Genomic DNA, 24,273 nt, shown 5'->3' with positions numbered 1-24,273 from the left:
CCAGATTTAATGAGGAATCTCATACTTTTTAAAATATTATCATTTGTTTTTTTTAAATACATATTTTGATGAAGATAAATATTTAAGTGTATTTGTTTATTTGTATGTTTGTTTATATCACAGAATAGGTCAACACTGAGCACACCAAATGACATCTCTGTGGACCAGATAATTTCTACAGGCATTTGTCACCACTGGGTTTGTACAACTAAAGGGCGTGGGGGATATTCTGAAATAAAGGCTGCCTATTGACCTGGCTCCAAAGATCTGACAATTATCCACTTGGAAAATTTCTAGAATGCCTGGATAATGAAGACTTGCTCCTTAAGTAGTACAAAGAAATACAATAGTTGGATTAATAAGAAGCCTAATTCTTCCCCCTTTTCCTGAATTTGTTCAGCTTTTGCATAATCACTTAAACCTATTCAGTAAAGAATAATTTAAATATTATTGGGGATCTAGTGTGCTTCCACGTTGGAGAAAGGCAAATGAGACAGGATGTAGAATATGGTACAACCTCTGTCCTTGGTCATGAAAAGGCATTAGCAGTAACCACTTGGTAGACTTCTAAGCTCTAAGGAGTATAATTTGAATGATGGCTCAGCTGAAGATACATCTTTTCTTAGATTTTCCACTCTCAAGAATATATCTGGGGAGAAATAAGATACCACATGGTAGAATTGCTCTCAAGAACACTATCGGATCTCACTGTTGATACTACTCTGAGATGCTTATGTGCCTCTCCTTTGGTCCTCTGAATGGTTAAAGCCATCCATAGCATGGCTTAACATGGCTTAATAAATTGCTTCCAATGACACTGCAAGGAACTGACATACATATATCCCTTAGTGTTACTGATACATCAACCCAGCAGGATCATTCCTGGTAAATATATTACCTTTTAAAATTGTATACTGGATAATGCAAAATAACATCAAAAGAGGTAGTATATATGCCAATAAAATGGACAACCTGGAAGAAATGGACAAATTCTTAGAAAAGCACAACCTTCCGAGACTGAACCAGGAAGAGATAGAAAATATAAACAGACCAGTCACAAGCACTGAAATTGAAACTGTGATTAAAAATCTTCCAACAAACAAAAGCAAATGACCAGATGGCTTCACAGGTGAATTCTATCAAACATTTAGAAAAGAGCTAACACCTATCCTTCTCAAACTCTTCCAAAATATAGCAGAGGGAGGAACACTCCCAAACTCATTCTATGAGGTCACCATCACCTTGATACCAAAACCAGACAAGGATGTCACAAAGAAAGAAAACTACAGGCCAATATCACTGATGAACATAGATGCAAAAATCCTCAACAAAATACTAGTAAAGTGAATCCAACAGCACATTAAAAGGATCATACACCATGAAAAAGTGGGATTTATCCCAGGAATGCAAGGATTCTTCAATATATGCAAATCAATCAATGTGATAAACCATATTAACAAACTGAAGGAGAAAAAACATATGATCATCTCAATAGATGTAGAAAAATCTTTTGACAAAATTCAATACCCATTTATAATAAAAACCCTCTAGAGAGTAGGCATAGAGGGAACTTACCTCAATGTAAAAAAGGCCATATATGACAAACCCACAGCCAACATCGTTCTCAAAGGGGAAAAAGTGAAATCATTTCCACTAAGATCAGGAACAAGACAAGGATGTCCACTCTCACCACTATTATTCAACATAGGTTTGGAAGTTTTAGCCACAGCAATCAGAGAAGAAAAAGAAATAAAAGGAATTGAAATTGGAAAAGAAGTACAGCTGTCACTGTTTGAAGATGACAGGATACTATACATAAAGAATCCTAAAGATGCAACCAGAAAACTACTAGAGCTAATCAATGAATTTGGTAAAGTAGCAGGATACAAAATTAATGCACAGAAATCTCTTGCATTCCTATACACTAATGATGAAAAATCTGAAAGAGAAATTAAGGAAACACTCCCATTTACCATTGCAAGAAAAAGAATAAAATACCTAGGAATAAACCTACCTAAAGAGACAAAAGACCTGTATGCAGAAAACTGTAAGACACTGATGAGAAATTAAAGACGATACAAACAGATGGAGAGAGATACCATGTTCTTGGATTGGAAGAATCAACATTGTGAAAATGGCTACACTACCCAAAGCAGTCGACAGATTCAGTGCAATCCCTATCAAACTACCACTGACATTTTTCACAGAACTAGAACAAAAAAATTCACAATTTGTATGGAAACACAAAAGACCCCGAATAGCCAAAGCAATCTTCAGAAAGAAAAAGGAAGCTGGAGGAATCAGACTATACTACAAAGCTACAGTAATCAACACAGTATGGTGCTGGCACAAAAACAGAAATATAGATCAATGGAACAGGATAGAAAGCCCAGAGATAAACCCACGAATATATGGTCACCTTATTTTTGATAAAGGAGGCAAGCATAAACTGTGAAGGAAAAACAGCCTCTTCAATAAGTGGTGCTGGGAAAACTGGACTACATGTAAAAGAATGAAATTAGAACACTCTCTAACACCATACACAAAAATAAACTCAAAATGGCTTAAAGACCTAAATGTAAGGCCAGACACTATCAAACTCTTAGAGGAAAACATAGGCAGAGCACTCTATGACATAAATCACAGCAAGATCCTTTTTGCCCCACTCCCTAGAGAAATGGAAATAAAAACAAAATAAATAAATGGGACCTAATGAAACTTCAAAGCTTTTGCACAGCAAAGGAAACCGTAAACAAGACAAAAAGGCAAGTCTCCCAATGGGAGAAAATATTTGCAGGTGAAGTAACTGACAAAGGATTAATCTCCAAAATTTACAAGCAGCCCATGCAGCGCAATATCAAAAAAAACAAACAACCCAATCCAAAAATGGGCAGAAGACCTAAATAGACATTTCTCCAAAGAAGATATACAGATTGCCACAAACACATGAACGTATGCTCAACATCACTAATCATTAGAGAAATGCAAATCAAAACTACAGTGAGGTCTCATCTCACACCAGTCAGAATGGCCAACATCAAAAAATCTACAAACAGTAAATGCTGGAGAGGGTGTGGAGTAAAGGGCACCCTCTTGCACTGTTGGTGGGAAAGTAAATTGATACAGCCACTATGGAGAACAATATGGAGGTTCCTTAAAAAACTAAAAATAGAACTGCCATAAGACCCAGCAATCCCACTACGGGGCATATGCCCTGAGAAAACCATAATTCAAAAAGTCATGTACCACAATGTTCGTTGCAGCTCTATTTACAATAGCCAGGAGATGGAAGCAACCTAAGTGTCCATCGACAGATGAATGGATAAAGAAGATGTGGCACATATATACAATGGAATATTACTCAGCCATAAAAAGAAACGAAATTGAGTTATTTGTAGTGAGGTGGATGGACCTAGAGACTGTCATACAGAGTGAAGTAAGTCAGAAAGAGAAAAATACCGTATGCTAACACATATATATGGAATCTAAACATAAATAAATAAATAATGGTTCTGAAGTATCTAGGGTCAGGACAAGAATAAAGACGTAGATGTAGAGAAGGGACTTGAGGACACAGGGAGGGGGAAGGGTAAACTGGGATGAAGTGAGAGAGTGGCTTGGACATATATACACTACCAAATGTAAAATAGATTGCTAGTGGGAAGGATCCACATAGCACAGAGAGATCTGCTCGGTGCTTTGTGACCACCTAGAGGGGTGGGATAAGGAGACGCAAGAAAGAGGGGATATGGGGATATATGTATACGTATAGCTGATTCACTTTGTTATACAGCAGAAATTAACACAGCAATGTAAAGCAATTATACTCCAGTAAAGATGTAAAAAAAAAAAAAAAAAACTGTCTCAAAGTATAAAAAAAGTAACAGTAATCCCATTTATGGTGACCAACACTAGGTATTATCCATATTTTAAATATTTTCCAATTTATGCATTAAAAAATGGCATTTCATTTTTAAAAAACTTCCAGTGAGGTTGAGCATTTTTTTCCATATAAAATTGATTGTTACAGACAGCTTGTAAGAATTAAAAAAATAATATAGTGACCACTAGGAATCAATGAATCCTCCCTTAAGTTTTGTGATAAGATTACTAATTTACAAAATCAAGAAAATGAACAATGTTTCCCTGCATTTAACAATGTTTTGCAGTATCTATGTTCACTTTAATGGTAATGGTATGTGATTTGAATGATAACATATTTCACTGAATAGGCAGCTGTTAGTGAAAAACAAACAACCCATATCCTAGTGATCATTAGAGCTATGCAAAATAGCAATACTGATAATTTGGCATTTTTATTACACAGTGTGAGAGAAAGTGTTCAATGTTTATTTTAAAATATTTTTAAGATATTCAACACGTCTTCCGTATAAAGAGTAAGCATTAAAATATAATGTAAAACAATAAATATTAAATGTTGCATCCTCCTTTAAAATAATTTTAGCATATAATTAACAGAAACTAAAGTATTATTAAAAAGAAACTAAACCCTTTATAAACAGAAAATTTAAGTAGCCATGAAAAATTGAAAAAAAAATTAAATATTATTTAACCTTATTTTAAAAGTCTTTTTCATTTCACTAAGTACATCTATGGTATTATCATTGAATCCCAAGTATACTTTTGTGTAAATTTTTGATGCTGCAGATAAATTGTTTCCAAATCTATTCTTGCCTGGGGAATGTTGAAGGGATATTTATAAGCTAACACCAAATAGTTTCTACTGATTTCTTTATCTTCAAATAATCCCATCTCTTATTTGATACACTGAAAAATCTTTTTGAAAAAGCCTTTTGCTTTTTTTGGCAGGAATGGATGTGTACTGTAGGTGTGGTTTCAAAGAAACCATTTCTAGTTTGTTCCAGCCTTCTTTAGTGTCATGATGTATATGTGAAAATTCTGATGCAGAGCTACCTGTGTCATTTTCAAGACTGTCATGTTCATATTTCACTTGTTTAGGTAGCTTTGAAACATAGTAAAAACTCTACTTGGCACATAAACTGCTTTGTTTGTCATTTTCTTCCTCTTCTTGAGGATTTTGAGGTATAGAATAACTCCTCTACTCAATAAAAAAAGAATAATGCAGTGTATAAATCTCTAACAATGTCTTAGAGATTCTTAGGATTTTAAAAAATCAATTTTTTTACACTTGTATCTACAAATATCATCTTCAGTGCTTTTGAGTAGCTGGATTCTCTACTGGTAGGTGGGTGTTACACTGGACAGAATCCTTAATTGTTGTGAGAATGCTTTGTCCTGTCCTGGTGAACATTAAAAGAACATCAGGCTTTTATATAAGAACATTGAATTCTGCTGTTAAAAGTTGTGATGACCCAAGCCTGGGAAAGAGAGCAAATACATTTACTGTTTCTTTTTTTTTGAATTTAATTTATTTTTTTATACAGCAGGTTCTTATTAGTTATCCATTTTATACATATTAGTGTATATATGTCAGTCCCTATCTCCCAATTCATCACACCACCACCCTCCCCCCGCCGCCTTCCCCCTTGGTGTCCATACATTTGTTCTCTACATCTGTGTCTCAATTTCTGCCCTGCAAACCAGGTCATCTGTACCATTTTTCTAGGTTCCACATATATGCATTAATATACGATACTTGTTTTTCTCTTTCTGACTTACTTCACTCTGTATGACAGTTTCTGAAATGAGATTCAATGCAATCTGTCTAGGTTAGACTTTAAATCCCAAACCAAAGGGAAACAGGATAAGCTTAGCTGTAAATAATCACTTGAGTTTAAAAATTAGTTTCATGAATGCATAATGGTGTCATCAATTGACATTAAAAAAACTGAGAGATACAAATGGATAAAACTAATCCAACAACTATTTAGTTACTGGAATATCATGGCCAATTGTAAAGAATCCCTTTGTATTTTTCACTGATCAGATTACATCACTTTGTTTTATGTTGTAATTGCTGACCCAAAATACACCAGACTGGCAACTTCCTGGACAGCCAGTCTATGAGATGTGTTAAAAATCCATCCTTTGGAAATAGCCAGAAATATGGTTCTAGTTAACTCTGGTTTGCACCAGCAACTGCTAACATAACTGTCAAAGAGGAAAATGATACAGTGCCAGAGCATGTAAGACATCTCTTATTTGAATCTGAACATGTGACAGGAAAAAATAAATATTTATAATCTCCCATTGCTTTCTAAGACTGGTGAGTTGTACTAACTCTGGTCTTTTGTTTGAGCATTCACCCACAGAATCATCATCTTCATCCTAATGGTCTCTGGCACTCTTAAAAACAGTAGTGGGGTGCAGTGTAGGGTGTTGGAAATTGAAGCAAAACAGAACTAAATTAGTTTGACAAAAAAGAGGGAGAGGGATTTGGGAGGTAGGAGGTATGAATGAAAAATCAGAGGTAGAGAAAGACAGGCATTAGCTTAGAAAGTTGAGTAAAGTAGGAGAGAGAGAGGAAAACTGGTTTCAGTAAGGCCGAGAGAAGACTTGTCTGACTGGGCAACTGTGAGGGAAATACTGTGATGTGTTCAGGTTATATTCTTTTTCATTTCAATAAATCTTTGAATCATTAAACACCACTCTTTAGTGAGTGGAGGTTACTTTGGGGAGAGCTCAAAGAAAAGGGCAAGGGGACCACTGACATGATTTCCAAATATCAAGAAAAATGATATATAACTTATACTAATTAATAATGTTTCTCCCTATCTCACAAAGTAAATATTAGCCAATACTTTTAAAATATCAGAGAGATGACAAATAATAGGTGTGCCTGGAGCAACTTGTTCTGATGGTGACATGGCAACAGGTAGAATATTGATAAGCTAAAGCACTCTTAAAAGAAGGCTACCCCGCTAGTAGAGGGTCTTAAAATCATGATAGGTAAGGGAATGAAGCAAAACACTTCCTGGTCTGAGGTTAAAAACTGGAAGCTTTATATTCAGGGAAAGCACAGGTTCCGTGCTGACTTTGTGTCACCTTGAATATCTATAGAAGACAGAACTGGGGCCAGTGGAGGTCAGTGGTGGGAAAGTGAGACTGGTTTTAATATAAGAAAGAACTTTCTATTGGGATGTGGCCAACAATAGAAGTTACTTTGGGAGATCACTGAAATCATTCAGGTAAATATTGGGTATTGATTCCTTGATTGTTATATTAGACCCATCTGGCCCACAGAGCCTCATGGTACAGTTAGAATCCTATGTTTATAATCTTTAGTTTTCCTTTCATCAAATAGTGAATTTGATCAATTCCTTCAAACTGTGGTTCAATTAAGAGAAAATAAATCAGGCATTATTGGGTTCTATAAAAGAAAAACATTCTTATGTGTCAACCAGTTATCTTAGCACCATTTTGATAATGAAGCATTTCCAATATTTAATTGCTTACATGATTTGGACACATAACTCATAACAAAATAGAAATGAAATATGATCTAATTAACTATTCACCAGCAAGCATAACCAAGAAGAAGGAACCAAAAATTTTATTTTGAAATATAACTTCAGAGTTTTGAAGATCAAGTTTATTCTTAGAAAGGATGTGAGGGAAAAATAGCATGAGAGAAAGTAAGAGATAAAGAGGAGAGAGGAAAGAGAAGAAGGGGAAAGGAGAGGGAAGAGATAAAGAGAGAAAGGAAGAGGATGGGGCAGAGTCAAGTGTGAATATGTGTTCAACTTCTCACTCCAATGCCTTTCAGCAGGAGGACTGGAAGAGCAGTGAGAAAAAAAAAAAGATTTATTTTTTAAACATGTGCAATTATGGAGAAAAGACCACGACATGCCAAAATGTTGACAAAAAGCAGCCCCAAAATTCTGGCTAGGAGGATTATGAAACTCCAAAAATACACCAGACTGTGAGAACTACCACCTACATTTGCAATGTTTTACAAGTTAAAAATGTCACAGCGCATAAAAATAGCTTTTTCACCCCTGCGGACTGGTGGTTGGTGGTTTAACTTGAGAAGCAGATTGCTGCTGTAGTTTGAATAGCCTGAATATTCATTCATAGCATGGAAACAAAATGAAAAATGGCTTTCATCAGACTTTCCTTGTGTCCAGGAAACATATTTAGTCTCCTGTTTCCCTCAGTCTTTTTAGGGAGAAAAAAAAAAGAAAAAAAAAAAAAAGGGAAATATGTCTGTTTTCAGAAGTGATTGTAATCAATCCTCTCAAATCCAAAGTAATTGTGTCAGTTTTTATCATGATTACCTAAAGGTCTTTTCATGTTTTCTGTTTCGTTTCTTTCTTTCTTTCTTTTTTTTTTTTTTTTAACTAAGCTGGCTAGGAAAAGTAAAATATGAAACAATGTCACACAATTTCTTAAGAATAGACTGATTCCTAAAATGTACTGTGAAACCTGAACGGGCTTACTTTAAAGGGTTTAGTTTTTCTGTGTTCAGCACAGTAGCTCACTGTTGAAAATCTTCCAGCTTTGATCACTTATCCACAAACAAAAAGGGCTCTCTTCCAATCTCCTTGCATTCTCTCTTCAGAGGGCTCACACTTTCTCTTGTGGATCTTCTGCTTCACAGTCCTGGGGCATTAGTAAACACCAAAGGTGTCCCAAACATATGGCTAACCACAAGGTTTCCATGTGGGGTCTGGCTTTGAGTGTATCTGATGATTACACATTTCAAATACAAACCCAGCTGGTGATTCACTGAGCCTAGCAGGTTTCCATTTGGCTCCAAATGGTCTGGGAATGGATTTTCTTGTTTGAGGATTACCCATTTCTGTAATGGCCCAGTTTCTGTTCCTTTGACCCTTTGTCACCTCCAGATCCTGGGGACCAAACTGCAATGACAGTTCATTCCACTGTGTAGGAGCTGCAGCAGCCCAGCCAAGGCCAGGTGGGCCTGCAGGGGCAGGTGAAAATGACACATTATTAGAAACAGAAACATGTTTTTAAATAGCCTTATATGTTCAATGTGCCACTGAAGGTTTTTATTTCCTTCTTGAACTTTTTTTTTTTAACTTGTAGTTTTCCTTTTAACCCTGATGTTGGTTCACATAATCATAAAATTATTGATAGTGGAGAGTTGAAGGACTCATTTTTTATTTTGCATTTTATCAGAGGGAAAAGCTAAGAAACCCTTTGAAGTCTGTAAAACATCTGGGGTCCCATAAATGTTTCCACACAGTGTAACTTGGTAACAAGTTATCTTTCTTTATCCCTCTTTTTTTCTCCCTATCAAAACAGATGCCCTAAGAGTAGATTGTGTCCCTCTTATTTGCCTCATAGACCTTTCTAATTTTAATACATAGACCCTATTACAATTGTAATTATTAGGTGTGCAATAATAAGCAGGGGTTATCTGTTTAAAATTTGTCTTCTTCACTGAGCAACACTTTAAGTGGGCTGGGATGGTGTCAGTTGTGTCTTATGTGTATTAGTTGTTAGCAGCATCCTGGTTATGTTGAAAGCACTCAATAAGTATTTGATGAATGAAAAAATGATTGAATATATGAATGAATGAATAAAAACTTCAGTAACCTTTTCCTTAACTTTCTAAATTATGACAAGGCATATTTTCAAGTGACTTTCTGGATCAATTCAATAAATCTCTCTTACTTAACATAACTCTGTTGGGCAATCCACATTGGAAAATCAAGAGACCTCAGATCTTGCTCCTCTCTGAGTTCCTTCTTTTCCTTTAACTTCGGTAGCTCTGAGCAAGCACAAAAAAAGGGAAAACTGAAAGGAAATGGAAGTGGCAATTAGGAGAAGAGCCTCAGGGTTTGGAGAGAGGAAAGTGAGCAGAGGTGGCTTTCAAGGTTGAAAAGTCAGGCTTGGCTTTAAAGAAGTTGGAACTGGTTGAAGCGTAGACCTTTAAATCTCCCCATTTTCAACAGAAGTCTCCTCTCTGTGGGACTTTTCCTTTCTACAAAGCTCTCTATCTAAACCTTCAGCCTCAATAATTGTCTGGGTACCTTCCTAAAGAAGCAATTCATCCTCTGGGTTATTGTTCCCACCTTCAAAACATCTCTGCTCTGTGTCTGAATACCGAAAGGCCTTACTCTTTCTAGAAGGCCTAGAGAGCATAGAGAAAAGAACTTAGGCTCTAGAATCTGAGCATCTGGATTTGAGTCTCTGCTTATTGGTAATTACCTCATTTTTCTTGCCTCCCTTTTCACATCTGAATGCCCACCCAGTCCACTTTTTTTTTTTTTTTTTGGTGGAGATAAGGTACTGAAATACTTCATAAATCTCTATACAAATCTGTTTTTCCTCCTCCTCCTAATAAGTCACTTGATAAATAAATATGCCCTAAAATATTACTGGATGGCTATGCTTTATTCCATCCACAATCTTCTAAGGCTTAAAAGCTTTGCCAAGTTACTTTTAACAAAAAACAACAAAAGCAGCTGTTTACTAAGTGCCAGCTGTGGCTTGGTGATTGAAATAGCATTAACTAAATTTGAATAATTGTTTTCTATTTTATAAATTTGGAAACTGAAACTAGTAGGTCATGTGGCTGCATTTCAAACCTAGATCTGAGTATAAACATCATCTTCTTAAATCCCCATCCAAAATGAAATCTCACTATTTTTTTTAAGAAATTCATTGGTTTGAAAATTTTAGATACTTTAACAGTCTTGTGGGGTAAAACAGTAAAAGACATATAAGTCTTGTGGACAGGCTTCCAAAATGTTTTTAACCTTAGAATTGTATTTTAAAAACTGCACATATGAACAAAATTTGCATATAATTTCATGGGCTTTATGAACTGCTTTAAGCCAATCCATGGATTTTTGGCTTAATAACCCTTGCATTAAGGTATTCTGAGCCCCATGACATAAAATTCCTTTATATTATGCAGCTAGCTTGAGGCTCCCAGGTCAGATGGAAGGCAGCTCATTGTGGCTCATGTACAGCTAACCAGGATTTTTCATCAGCAGTACTGTTGACATTTTGAAGCTGTATGATTCTTTGTTGCGTCTGTTTTCTGCACTGTAAGTTACCAGCATCCATGTCCCCTCCACCCACTAGATGCCAGTAATTACTGACCCTCTCTTGTAAGACTATAGATGTCTCCAGAGTTGCCTAATTTCTCCTGGGGGAAAAATCTCCCCCAGTTGAAAACCACTGAACTTAAACCTGGGTATCAAGGCAGTATGATTAATCAGGAATCTCCCACCATTGACATTTGGAGTTTCTGGATTTATGAATGTTTCTGTTTACTGAACCTTTAAGGCTTAACTTGCCAGAGGTGTAGGTCCTCGGAACTGCCAATTTGATTAGTTTTATTTTTCTCTCCAGTGGCAGACTAGGTAAGGACAAGTGAGGGCTTAGGTGCAACCATGCTCACAACTACTTCCAACTAACATTTCACCATTCAGAGATCCATTTTAGTTAGCAAACTCATTTTTAGAATGTAACCCCCTCCCCAGGGGAAGATTAAACCATATTGCACCTAACTATGATTTTCCTAACTAGGCCTTGAAAAAAATTTTGTCTTTGAAAGCACTAGTTTTAGTTTAAACCATGAAGGTAAAAGTTAGATGTGTTGTATTCTAGAACCTAAGGTCTTTGTGTATCTGATGCGATGGGATGTGGAAGGCCACTGAAGTGGACATCGCTGATTTTGCAATTGTGCGTAGTATACTGCCTAAAGGAATGACTGATAGGAGGATAGTAGTGATTAGTTCCAGCATCTCTGTCCCCCTCCACCCCGCCTCTGCTTTCTATTCCTTCTAATTAGAGAAGGCAGGGGTGCCGTGGGCAGGGGAGAATGGGAGTGTGTAGCAGAAATAACTAAACATGTTGTATGAATTAATCTCATTTACTTCTTACCTCAAAACTTGAAGTAAAATTCTCATTTTGCAGTTGAGAACACAGAGTCTTAGAGATGTTAAAGAACCAGACTAATTTCAAACATTCATTCATCATTAGAATCAGGATCTGAGCTGAGGTCTGATGCCGTAGCTCCTGCTTTTCTCCTTGTTTCCTCTCTCTCCTTCCCTATTCTTGTCCCTCCTTTTCTCTCTCCATTTTTCCCCTCTCCTCTTCCTTTTCCACCTCTTCTTCCTCCTCCTTTTGTTCCTTCCTTGGCAGTCTTTTTTTTTTTTTTTTTTGCGATACGCGGGCCTCTCACTGTTGTGGCCTCTCCCGTTGTGGAGCACAGGCTCCGGACGCACAGGATCAGCAGCCATGGCTCACGGGCCCAGCCGCCCCGTGGCATGTGGGATCTTCCTGGACCGGGGCATGAACCCGTGTCCCCTGCATCGGTAGGCAGACTCTCAACCACTGCGCCACCAGGGAAGCCCCCTTGGTAGTCTTTTTGAAGGTAATATTTGATAAATAAAAATAAAAATTTATATATAAAATATAATAAAGCCCCACGAACCACTACTCAATAATTAAGGCATTGTCAAGGTAATCGTTACTACTTTCCTTTTTCTACCTCTCCTCTGGAGATGCTATTGTTTTAATTTAGTGCTTATCATTGCCTTGCCTTAAAATATATATATTTTTAATATATCAAAACCAGCTAGAAACCTTGGGCAGAAACTATTCAAACACATAGGTAGGTTAAATAGAATCACCAACTTTTTAAAGTGAAATTTGTTCAGCCCTAAATTTCCCATCCTCAAGCATGTACCAGAAAATGTCATACAATATGATATCATTTTTTTTTAAAGTTCACAAATAAGAAAACTCGATATTGTGTTCCTAGGAGTCATCCAGGCTTAACATGCAGCTAAAGGTCATTTCATTGTTACTCCTCTAAAACACACTGGCCTTTGAATATGCCATGTTAATTTTTCCCATCCATGAGCATTTGTGTGTATGTTTCTTGGCTCAAGAAATCTGCATCTAGGTATATTTTCTAGTGTGCAGAGCATCGAACTAGAAGTAGTATTGATGGGTTACAGAGTATGAGAACGTGCAACTCTACATGATGCTGCCAAACTGTTTTCCACGAGAACTTTTCAAATTTATACTCCCACCAAGGATGTCTAAGACTCTGTATCGATGTGCATCCTCTCCTCCATTTAATGTTTCATACACTTTGCCAATATAGTGGGTGTGCAGTGGTATCTCATGATGCTCTTAGTTTGGATTTTTCTGATTACAAATGAAGCTGAAGATCTTTTCATACACTTATTTGCCATTTGAGATCACTTTTCTGTGAAAACACTGCCAATAGTTCCAGCCATTGATACTTTTATTCTTTTTCCTTATTGATTAGTAAAATATTTTGGATTGTAATACTTTGTCTGATTTATATTTTACAAATATCTTATCCCAGTATGTGGCTCGTCTTCAGTTTTCAGTAGTGGCCATGAATTCTGCTTCTCATACTACATCTTACCTTCTCAGGAAGAACAGCACTTTTGTTCAAATTCATCATGTCTAATTGTTTTTCTCTATCCTTAACAATTTTAGAGCACTGATTAGTGTATTTCTATTTGGGTTTTTTTCTTACCTTCATTTGTACTCAGTTATAATCTATAGTAAGTACAGAAATGATTTCACTTTATCAAGGAGTTGGAAACAAAGATGAGCTGGAAATATGTGCATTTCAGGGAATGAAAATTAGGAGGTGGGGGCCAGAGTCCTTGGTTTATAGAGCCAGATGGTAACAACTGGACAGTTAATTTTTAGAGGCAAGACCAGGTGTAGGAGGTAGAAATTGCTCTCTTTTGTCAAATGCAATATACAATAGGTAAGTTGTTTGCTCCTGGTTCTATAACTCCTTGTTTCAGAGACCAAGTCAACTGGATTTATCTCCTTCAAATCTATGTTTAACTCCCCCCACAGTGTTGGAATTCTAATAATTCAAAATTGATTAGAGTTAGTAAACAAAATCCCCAGGTAACCAGTTTTTGTGGCCTTTGCTTATTTACTTCCAAATGCCAAGCCTGAGATGAGTCTGTTTAATTTACACCTTAGGAATAGGAGCTTTACTTGGGGCTTGAAGAATTCCACTTAAATGGAATTCCACTGAAATGTGTGAGTGACATCTGAGAAGGAAAGAAGAAGCAATATTTTATAATCCTAACCAGACAGAAGACTTGGGCTATAGCTACTGTTTATTGAAGAAGTGGAGGCACATATGTCTTCCTTGAAATTTGAAAAAGTGTCTGTTCTGGCCAACTTTTCCTGTTATTTCAGATTAGGATAGGAATACTTTAATTGACTGGGTAAAATAAAAGTGATTATAGTTATTTACATGCCTGCTTAACATTTATCTAATAACCATGTAGCAGAAAAATGAGTTTTACATATTGTTAAACATGCATCAAATTATCTTCTTGTCTGTTTCATTTGGTTATGATATTAACGTGTGAGCAGTATATTTGGGTTTTAGATGAGCCCAGTGATATGGGTGAATGGCCCACAGGCAGTGCAGCAGGGTAAAAAAAAAAAAAAAAAAAAAAAAATATATATATATATATATATATATATGTATATATCAGATTTGGGGAGAAAATGTTAAACTGCAAGGTCAGGAAGAACTGGATTGCAAACCAGTCTGTAACAATCTCCAGCTTTGTGAGTAGAGACAGCTTAGTCTTTTGAGTCACTTCCATAGTGTTTAAAATGGGTCTAGCATGTAGCTTCCAGTGGTGCTGTGGAGCTAAGGAGAGATTTGTATGTAAAGTATGACATCAAGTAGATGTTCCTTATTTTTAAACTAAATATTTAGGTTCTGTTAAGGTTTTTTCCTTCATTAAATAAAGCAGTAACCATCTAATTCTCCTGCCCTGATTATGAGAATGAGGCATTTTTCAGGTGAACTTGTAGACCCTTTTGAAGCCAGGATAGGATTATAGCTCTTTAAGATGTAAAGTAACACTTTTTTTCTTTCACTAATCTCTGTGGGAAAGATTACTGAGAGTGTGTGCTGAGGAAAAAGAAAGCATTTTTTAATAGATCCTTTAAGGTTTACAGAAATGACTGATGATTGTTTAATTGCTGAATCTTAGAGAATTAGCTAGAATATAATGCAATCAATCATTTAACCAACACTTGTTGAAATACCATGGGAAGAGCATGGGCTTTAGAATCAGATAGGACTGGGTTTGAATCCTGGCTCTGTTATTTTCTGTTTGTTCAAACTTGAACATATTATTTTACCCTTTGAGGGTAAAATACATTTCCTTGTTTATGACAGGGAACCTACTGGGAATTTTAAAAATAATGCATGTGAAAGTCATAGTATAAAACTTGAAAAAATGTAGGCTCTTGATTATATGGTAGATATCATGAGAATAATAATGATGGTAATTGGTTAAATGTGGAAGTATAATATCACAAAGATAAATAAAAGACAAGTTTTCCTCAAGCAATTCAAGATATTATTCTGGTAAAGAAATAGTCAAAGTATAATTGGAGATGTGCTAGAATAAGCCTATCTATCTATGTACAGAATGTTGTAAATTCATGGAGGAGAGAGTTATAAACTGATGAATTCGGTATAAAATAATGGTAATTTGATGGACAGAAGAAAGTAAAAATATTATTGGCAGTGGAATTACATTTTTAAAGGCAGTAAGGCAAGGAATGGTAGGAATGGTAACTATAGGAAACAGCAAGCCACATAATATGGTTTTGCATACTCTAACATTTTACCCTCAAAATTTAGTATACGTAAAATTACATGGAATAATTCTTAGGAATGCAGTTATCCATGCATATATACATCCATCCATCCATTTATAGTCTTCTAAACCTAGGTTTACCTCATTCAGTCTAATATGAAAAAATAATTGGTATTTCAGTAATCATATATAAACTAAGAAAGGACTGGAATAAACTTTATTTTATTAAAAGTAGTATTAATTCCTTTCTTTACAGAGGAGCCATAATCGTCATTTTGAGTGATTTTGTGATATTCTAATACATACAAGTATATGGAGGGCAACTAGGAGAAGGTGAAGTCCCCCTGGTTAATCATTCTCTCCTATTTATTTGTTCGTTTTTAACATATAACTCCTCATTTGTATTTCTTCTTCTTTACCTCTCATCTTTCCTCCTTTTAAGGAAGCGTTATATTTACTACACTGATGCTTCTACACAGAGAAATGCTTTCACTAGCATTTCATTTCTATGGGTCATTCCCTTTTGAAATGCAAATATAACTGCAAATGGTCATACATTAAAGATTCATTACCAATTCATACCTAGGGTGGAGGAATTTATAAAATCCTTTTCTGTAGGCTATCCAGATAAAGCAGCTCCCTACATGTGGTGTGTTAAGGACCAAGAGAAAAAAAAAAAAAAAAAGGTAAAAGAGGGTCTAGAGTTGCTCTTTGTCAAGGAAGGGGTGACAATTCTGCTAGTCCTCTGTATAGGGTTCTAGTGTGATTACCACTAGAAACCATGATGGGCATTAAACATATTAAAAATATACCAACCTTCCTAGTTAGGGAAAAGCAAATTGAAATAATAGCATGCATTTTATAAAAATAAAGCAAAAACACATCAGATAAGAAAAGTTAGCAGTATTAATATATTTCCAGAGCTGTTTAGAGGAGCATTAGAAATGCTTGCTTAAATAGAGCTCGTGGGAATGTAGTGTAGGGGAGAAAAATTCTTCCTTTACACTTTTTGGTTCACTTGGTTGGACTATTAATTAAATTGACATAAAACAGAGTAACAGGAGAAAAACAAATTTAATTACATATGTACGGGAGTCTCATAAGAATATGAGGCCCGAGGTCAAGTGGGGCAATTGAGGCTTATATGCTATTCTGAGATAAGGAATGGAATGGGGGCCTGGGGCTTCAAAGGGGAAGAAAGTAATTCACAGGACAATGAGAAGAGCAGATGTTTAATAGTTAGATGTTTGCCCTGCCATACAGATAGGTCATTCAGATAAAAATAATCTCTGGTAATAGGTTTCTTTCTCTGAGTCAGGTCCCCTCTCTAAATTCTTTAAGGCAGTTAATGGAAAAGATAAAAGTTTTTGAGTCTGTTAGGTCTTGATTGCTTTCAGCTCAAGATAATCTACATGCCAAGTGGAATATTTGGGGGTCATGATTCTGCTCCCCTTCAGCAGAATGCTGCAAGCATTTTAGAAAGTAACTTACTAACATCTATTAAAATTTAAGTATGAACACATTTGTGAAACATCACCCCTACATTTAGGAGCTGTTAATGAAAATATAAATCACAAATATAGAAGATTATATATGTGAAGGTATTTAATACATTATTGTTTCTGTTGGCTCCCAATCTAGAAGCATGTTGGGAGTCTATTGATAGGAAGTGAGTAAAAAGTTAACAGTTGGGCTTCCCTGGTGGCGCAGTGGTTGAGAGTCCGCCTGCCGATGCAGGGGACACGGGTCTGTGCAGTGGCCCGGGAAGATCCCACATGCCACGGAGCGGCTGGGCCGGTGAGCCGTGGCTGCTGAGCCTGCCCGTCCGGAGCCTGTGCTCTGCAACAGGAGAGGCCACAACAGTGAGAGGCCAACGTACCACAAAAAAAAAAAAAAAAAAAAAAAAAAAGTTAACAGTACATGTCCGTGAAGAAATATTAGTCACCTATTAAAAGGATGAGTTGGATCTACATGTATTGACCCAAAGGAATGTCTGTGACATAACTGAAAAGAGCAAGATGTGGAGTTCAGGATATAGAATGTTGTGATCTTTAGATAAACAAGTTCTGGAGAGATAGCTACTAAGCTCTCATAACTTTGGTTACTTCAGAGTAGTGGGGTTGAGAGTATGTCTGTGTACTATTAGTATTTTTACACAATTGTATATTGCTAAGGTTGATATGAAAAAGTGTAACAGTATAATACAGAGGATGAGTTTTGGTAAGGAAGGTGAAACCTACTGATGATAGAGTTCAGGATAGCCTGTTACAGAAGACACATATATGAAGAGTTTAGACTCAACTGCATGTCAAAAGTTGGCAATTTAATTTGGCACGATCAATATTTGTTGGCGCCCAGAATTAGAAATACATTTTTGACTAGTTTCTTACAATATTTACTTTTCTTTAAAATTAAAGCCTTTCTTACAAAAACAGGGTTTTTTTGCCAAGAAATTTGAAATTTCCAACAGAAATTCCAGGAAGCTAGAAGTCTCTGGGTAATGTATGAGTCACAGGGAAGGAATCTATCACTATCTGGACAAAGCTTTTCTCTAAAAACATAAGCAGGGCAATAGGTCATGGGCAGTCGATTACTTTATTTGTAATGACATAAGTAAATATTAACAGGACTTCTCTCTTCAGAATAATTGATGACTAGTTAAAAAGAAATAATTATACATTTATCATTCAGAGCTTTAAGGGGTCGAGTTTACTCTCTCCTTTTATTCTTTCACCGTGCCTTTCTCAGAGGTAGATCTTATAGAAAAGGTTTTCTGGGAACTCAAGAAAGTGAGAGGCTTCCTAATAAGGAGTCACATTTTATATTCAGGGAAGAGAAAGATACTGTGCACTGAGAAATTCTCATTTTTATCATTTAATTTAATAGTTAACACTTAAATCAGAATCCTTTCCCACAAAAATCTCGATATTAATTTAATCACATTAATTTTTCTTGTTCATCATGTCACACTTTTTCACTCATTTGTATATTCCATTCAGCATATATTTGTGGATCACCATACCTAGGAAAAGGTATTTGGAATAAAATAAAGGACAATAAGTCCCTGTCCTCATGGAACTTGCCTTTTCTCAAAATGCTTATCCAACTAATCTATTTATATATCACGTGGCATCTGCATTCAGACTCAATGACATGACTTCACTATATTGTTTCCCTCTAGCTGATATTTTACAGTATTGAACATAATTTTTAATCTGGAATTTTCATGTATTTAATAATGCCTCATTTAATCATTTTATCTGCCTATTTTCTTTTTAAATTCCTGTTTGCTAATGAAGAAACTGAAGCATTGATGGGTTAAGCATCATTCATTTATTACTTCATTTGAATTATGAGTGCTTACTAAGGCACTGGGCTTGACAGTGGGATAATAATTCAATGTAAAAGTTATAGCCCACTAGGGGAGGACAGAAAAGGAAACCAGGAGTTAGATGCTATGATAGAGACAGGGCCAGCTTCATGCATATGCACCCTGTGCAGTCCCACGAGGCCATGTGCTCAGAAGACCCTGTGCTTGGTTTAATATTCTGTTCTCACTGTCTGGAAATTCTTAATTTTATTTTCAAACTTGTATTTTTTATGTGAAGTGTATTAGAACAATGGAGGATGCATGTGAGTATAGGAGATACAAGCAATATGCATGTCTGCTGTCATTTCTTGCCTCTCCATTGGCATGTAGCATTTATGATGCCCCGAGCACAGAATCCTGTGGTGGGTCTATTATGCATGAGAGTTCAAGACTCAGAGTACAAGATAACTGTGTTACATCATGACTAAGTAAGTAAGCACGCACACTTAGAGTCCTGCAAAGCCACAGGAACTTGCCTCAGACACAGAAAGGACATCATCTTAGAATGATGTTCTAAGAAACACGAATGATTAAGGGACCTTATCATATTCTTTTTCTCCTGTTACTTCCCTGTATTAGCCAACCACTTGCTTGAGTGTGATGACAAAGAAGTGAAGAGAAAGTAGGGCAACTCATAGTTCCTTCCTCTGTCAGTCCTTCCTTACTCATCAGTAAGATGGAGGTAGAGAATATTAGAAGAATTTGTGTGTACCAAAAAGTATAATAAAACAGATTTGTGCAGTGTTTCCATTGTTAAGAACAAAATACACAAGCATGTATAAGCTATAAAATACAAAATGTAATTTCAGTGATTCTACATATGAGTTAAATGCTCCTATATTTTCATTTAAAACTGGCATAGTACAACATAAAGTAGGGTAAAATTTATGCTAATAATTTAAATATTTATATTAAAAATTAGAATGACAAGTAGCAAATTAAAAAAAAAATGACAAGTCTAGAGAGAAAGCATGAAGTAAAGAAAAAAGTCTTGTGTTTTTCTGTCTTTAGTGACAATTTTTTCCTGTTTTGAATGATGGGTCCCACAGTTTTATATTTTACTGGGTCCCACAAGTTATATAACTAGATTTGGATAGAGGAGTAGAAGGTTTAAATTTTCCTGATGACACTCAGCCAGAGCGGCAGAGCTAGTATTCAAGTCTAGACCTATCTAATTTTAATGCCTTAACCACTATAATATAGTATACATAAGCTTAGCCATGCTGTTACAATGATAATGGATCAGAATGAGGAGGCAGAGAAGAAAGTGGGTCATAGATCATGAAGGAAGATACCTATTTTTCCCCCTTGACAACACTGGTACAAAGCTAACCCTAGATAAATGACGTTAGAGACTTCACTTTCACCAATTTACATGTGACTGTTCTGACTGGCTCTGCGGCAAGAAAGAGATCTTTGCATAAAAGTACACTTGTTTCTCAAACTGTATCTTACAGGCCATCTTCTCACTCTGTTTGCAAAGAAATCAGGTTCTGGAAGATAACTATAGTTTATACTCTGGATGGATCATCTGTTAATAATCCCCTTATAATAATATATAATATTCCATAAATATATTTATAGAAAACAAATGTATAAAGAAATCTTAATAAAGGAAACTTCAAACAGTGGTTTGAACACAAGATATGGAATCTGGAATTCATATGAAAAGTCAGAGAAGAAAGAAAAGAATGCCATTCCAAATGTAACTAGAAGGAAAGTTTAAGTGGCATATAGTTTACTGAAGTGGAATTAAATCAGAATAGAGAGTACGTCTTAGTATTCTGTGTTGTTGTTTTGTTTTGTTTTGTTTTTTAATAGCAACAGTGTTTTTCTTTAATCTCCCCAAATGGTAGCACATTAAAAAGAACAACAGCCCCCATACCATCCTAGATACTATCCCAACATAATCCCCTGGGTACACAACTTCTAGATATTAAAGTTGTGCAACTTTTGACAAGTCTAATTACATTTTATTAATAAAATAAATAAATACTTAAATATTAAATAAATAAAATAAATAAAATGAAATAAAATACATATTATTAGTTTTAATAAGCTAAGGTACATGATACGGAGTTTGAAATACTCAATGTATACCTGGGTTATTTTCATATTAATTATTTTTCAAAGAGAATTAACCACTCAGGTAAAGAATACAAAGAAAGCTATATATAGTTAGGAATGAAAATAGAAAATGTATGTAATATCATTTTACTTCTTGAATGGCTGAAAGATTTAAAAATGGTTTGTGGTCTTCCCTGGTGGCGCAGTGGTTGAGAGTCCACCTGCCGATGCAGGGGAAACGGGTTCGTGCCCTGGTCCAGGAAGAGCCCACCTGCCGTGGAGCGGCTGGGCCCGTGAGCCATGGACGCTGAGCCTGCGCATCCGGAGCCTGTGCTCCGCAACGGGAGAGGCCACAACAGTGAGAGGCCTGCGTACCGCAAAAAGAATAAATAAATAAATTAAATAAATAAAAATAAAAAAGCTAATCTTAAAAAAAAAAAAAAAATGGTGTGTGCACTGAATTAGGAAGCAAAACACCAAATCCTGAAACTTTGTTTTTTAAAGTCATTTATTTTAAATAGGTATATTAGATTGGTAGATCAGAGGGAAGCTAGAGATTTAGTAATATCTCACATATTGTTTCCTAAATATGACAGAGAAGTATGAGCTTGTTAATAAAACAAATGGTTGATTTAGTAAGTGCTTAAACTGTACTCCCAGGGGACTGATGAATAAATAGATGTCAACCATTAGAACATCAGTGGTGTGCCAAGACTGCTGTCTGCAGACACTGCTGACATGCTACTGAGCAGTTTTAGTATATGACAGTCAAGGCTGAAAGAGATCTCAACAGGCTGAAAGAATGGAATTAAATTAATGAGATAAAATCCTAGAGGGATAATTGTAAAGTCTGGTGACTTGGTTCAAAATATTTATTGTGTAAGTATAGGATAGAAAAAAAAAATGTTCCACATTGTCATACTTAGTGGCTTCACTGAGTGTGAGCCTAATATTTGTCAACAGTGAGCTGTTATGCCAAAAAAAGCAATCCAATCAGAGGCTTCATTAATAGTAGGGAGCCTAAAACAAGAGAGGGAATTATCCCAGATCAAAGAACAGTGGGGCTGAGTACACCAGTCACATTACATGGGGAGCATTATACTAAAAACATGTCAAATAAACGTTTGAAGAAAATGGGAGCATTTTGTCTGTAGAAAGATAGATATTGGGGCTGCATGATAGCTGCCTTAGATATTTAAAGGGATCATGTATGGAAAATAGATAAAATTTGACCCAAGTAGGTATATGACTTCTGAAAGGAAGTCAGAGAGAAGCCATTTTTGATCCAATAAAAGGAACACATTAATTGGAACTCTTAAAAAGCAGACTAGCCACTTTTCCAGGCAGTGAATTTACTTGCACTGAAAGTATATAAGAAGGTAGTGGAAATTCAAGTTACCATTGTAAAAGAGTCTTTCACCAAGTGACCGATTGAACTAGATAACCTCTCAGCTTCCTTCCAAGTTGCAACATTATCTCAAGAATCAAATTAAGACCAGGAGTTAGGCACCATGGATGTGAATACACAGCTAATATGGCGGTAGCTTTGCCATAATACAAGTTTTATTACCTAAATATACCATTCAGATATGCCTTTTTTTCCTGCTGTGGTACCTATAAGGTATTATTCACTGTCTGCCATGTATTTTAACTATGAAATATCTATTTGAGAAATATTTTACAAAACTGAATTCACAATAAAAATCTTCTTTACAAAATAATTGAAACATATATACAGACATTATGATTATGTTTAAACTGTGTTTCCTTTCCAGATATTAGTATCATTTCTCCTTTTTTGTAGTCCTGACATTATTTTACACCATAAAAATATATCTTCTGATTAATATTTTAAAAGTCTACGTACAATTTTATATGTTTAATTGGTAAAATACTAATAAAATAAAGTGCCTTTTCCTACTTTTTTTCTCTTCAGAGTTTGTTAGTGTGCTATGATATTAGACTCTGGTATAAATGCTAAAGCTGACTGGATTTAATCAAAGACCTTTTGTTATTTTCATCTCTTAAAAAACCTCACCAAACAGATATGGTCAAAGATTAGGCAGGCAAGTTTATCTGTTATGTTCCAGCATCTTTTGCACAGAAAGCTGTATGCTTTAAAAATCAAACAGAGTAGAAAACAAGAATATGATTTATCTTAGTATAAATGTAATTTTGATTTGTAGTATCCAATATTGGAAACTAAAAATCACAGATGTATTGTCATATTGGACCAAATTATAAGGTAAACTTTAATTTTATAAGGTAAATGGGGATGCTAAATCCATCCTCTCTCTAGAGCTCATGCACCAGCTCCAGGCAGATATTTGAAAGCTGGCACTAATCCAGGAACAAAAAAGCAAAGCAAAACAAACCAAAAAACAAAAAGTTTATGAAATGGAGTCTATACTATACTTGCTGCTTTATAATTGTAAACCTTAGTAATACATGTGCCTATGTGTGATTACTAAGTTTCATTTTTCTCAGATGACGAGTTACAAGAAATATCTATGCAAGACAGTTAACTCTTTCCAACAGAGGCAGGATATCGAGGCAGCTAGTGGAAGGAAAGCATTTGGCTTGAGGCCTAGTGCTATTGGTAAACCACAATTTCTTGCACTGCCACTATAATTTAAATTAAGTAGAAGCCAGGCTTATAAACTCACATTATGACCCAAAGTTTATGGCCCTTTTATATCTCCTGGGTTCTGATCACAATGAAACTTTCTCCATCTGAAGCAATTTAATACAGACATTCCTTTGGCAGACTGTAAAACATGAGTTTTCAATCAACCTTTGGGTGCATATTGTGTGTCCAGTTGGAAAACGGAAAAAAGAAACAATGACAACATAAGCATGGAAACATGTGTTGTACTCCTATAAAACAGATTTGCACATGAAAAACTACTAAGAAATCTTCCTAGCCCAATTTTTGTTTTTCTCTTCAGAAGGCAGATGAGCAAAGTTTCAGCTGAACATCTTAGTTTGTAAAGGAGCAGCATTAAAAGCTCAACAATTAGGGCTTCCCTGGTGGCGTAGTGGTTGAGAATCTGCCTGCTAATGCAGGGGACACGGGTTCGAGCCCTGGTCTGGGAGGATCCCACATGCCGCGGAGCAACTAGGCCCGTGAGCCACAACTACTGAGCCTGCACGTCTGGAGACTGTGCTCTGCAACAAGAGAGGCCGTGATAGTGAGAGGCCCGCGCACCGCGATGAAGAGTGGTGCTCGCTTGCCACAACTAGAGGAAGCCCTCGCACAGAAACAAAGACCCAACA

Source organism: Phocoena phocoena, chromosome 1, assembly GCF_963924675.1.
Source record: "Phocoena phocoena chromosome 1, mPhoPho1.1, whole genome shotgun sequence".
In the NCBI taxonomy this organism is placed as follows: domain Eukaryota; kingdom Metazoa; phylum Chordata; class Mammalia; order Artiodactyla; family Phocoenidae; genus Phocoena; species Phocoena phocoena.
Note: the sequence above shows the minus strand (reverse complement) of the source record.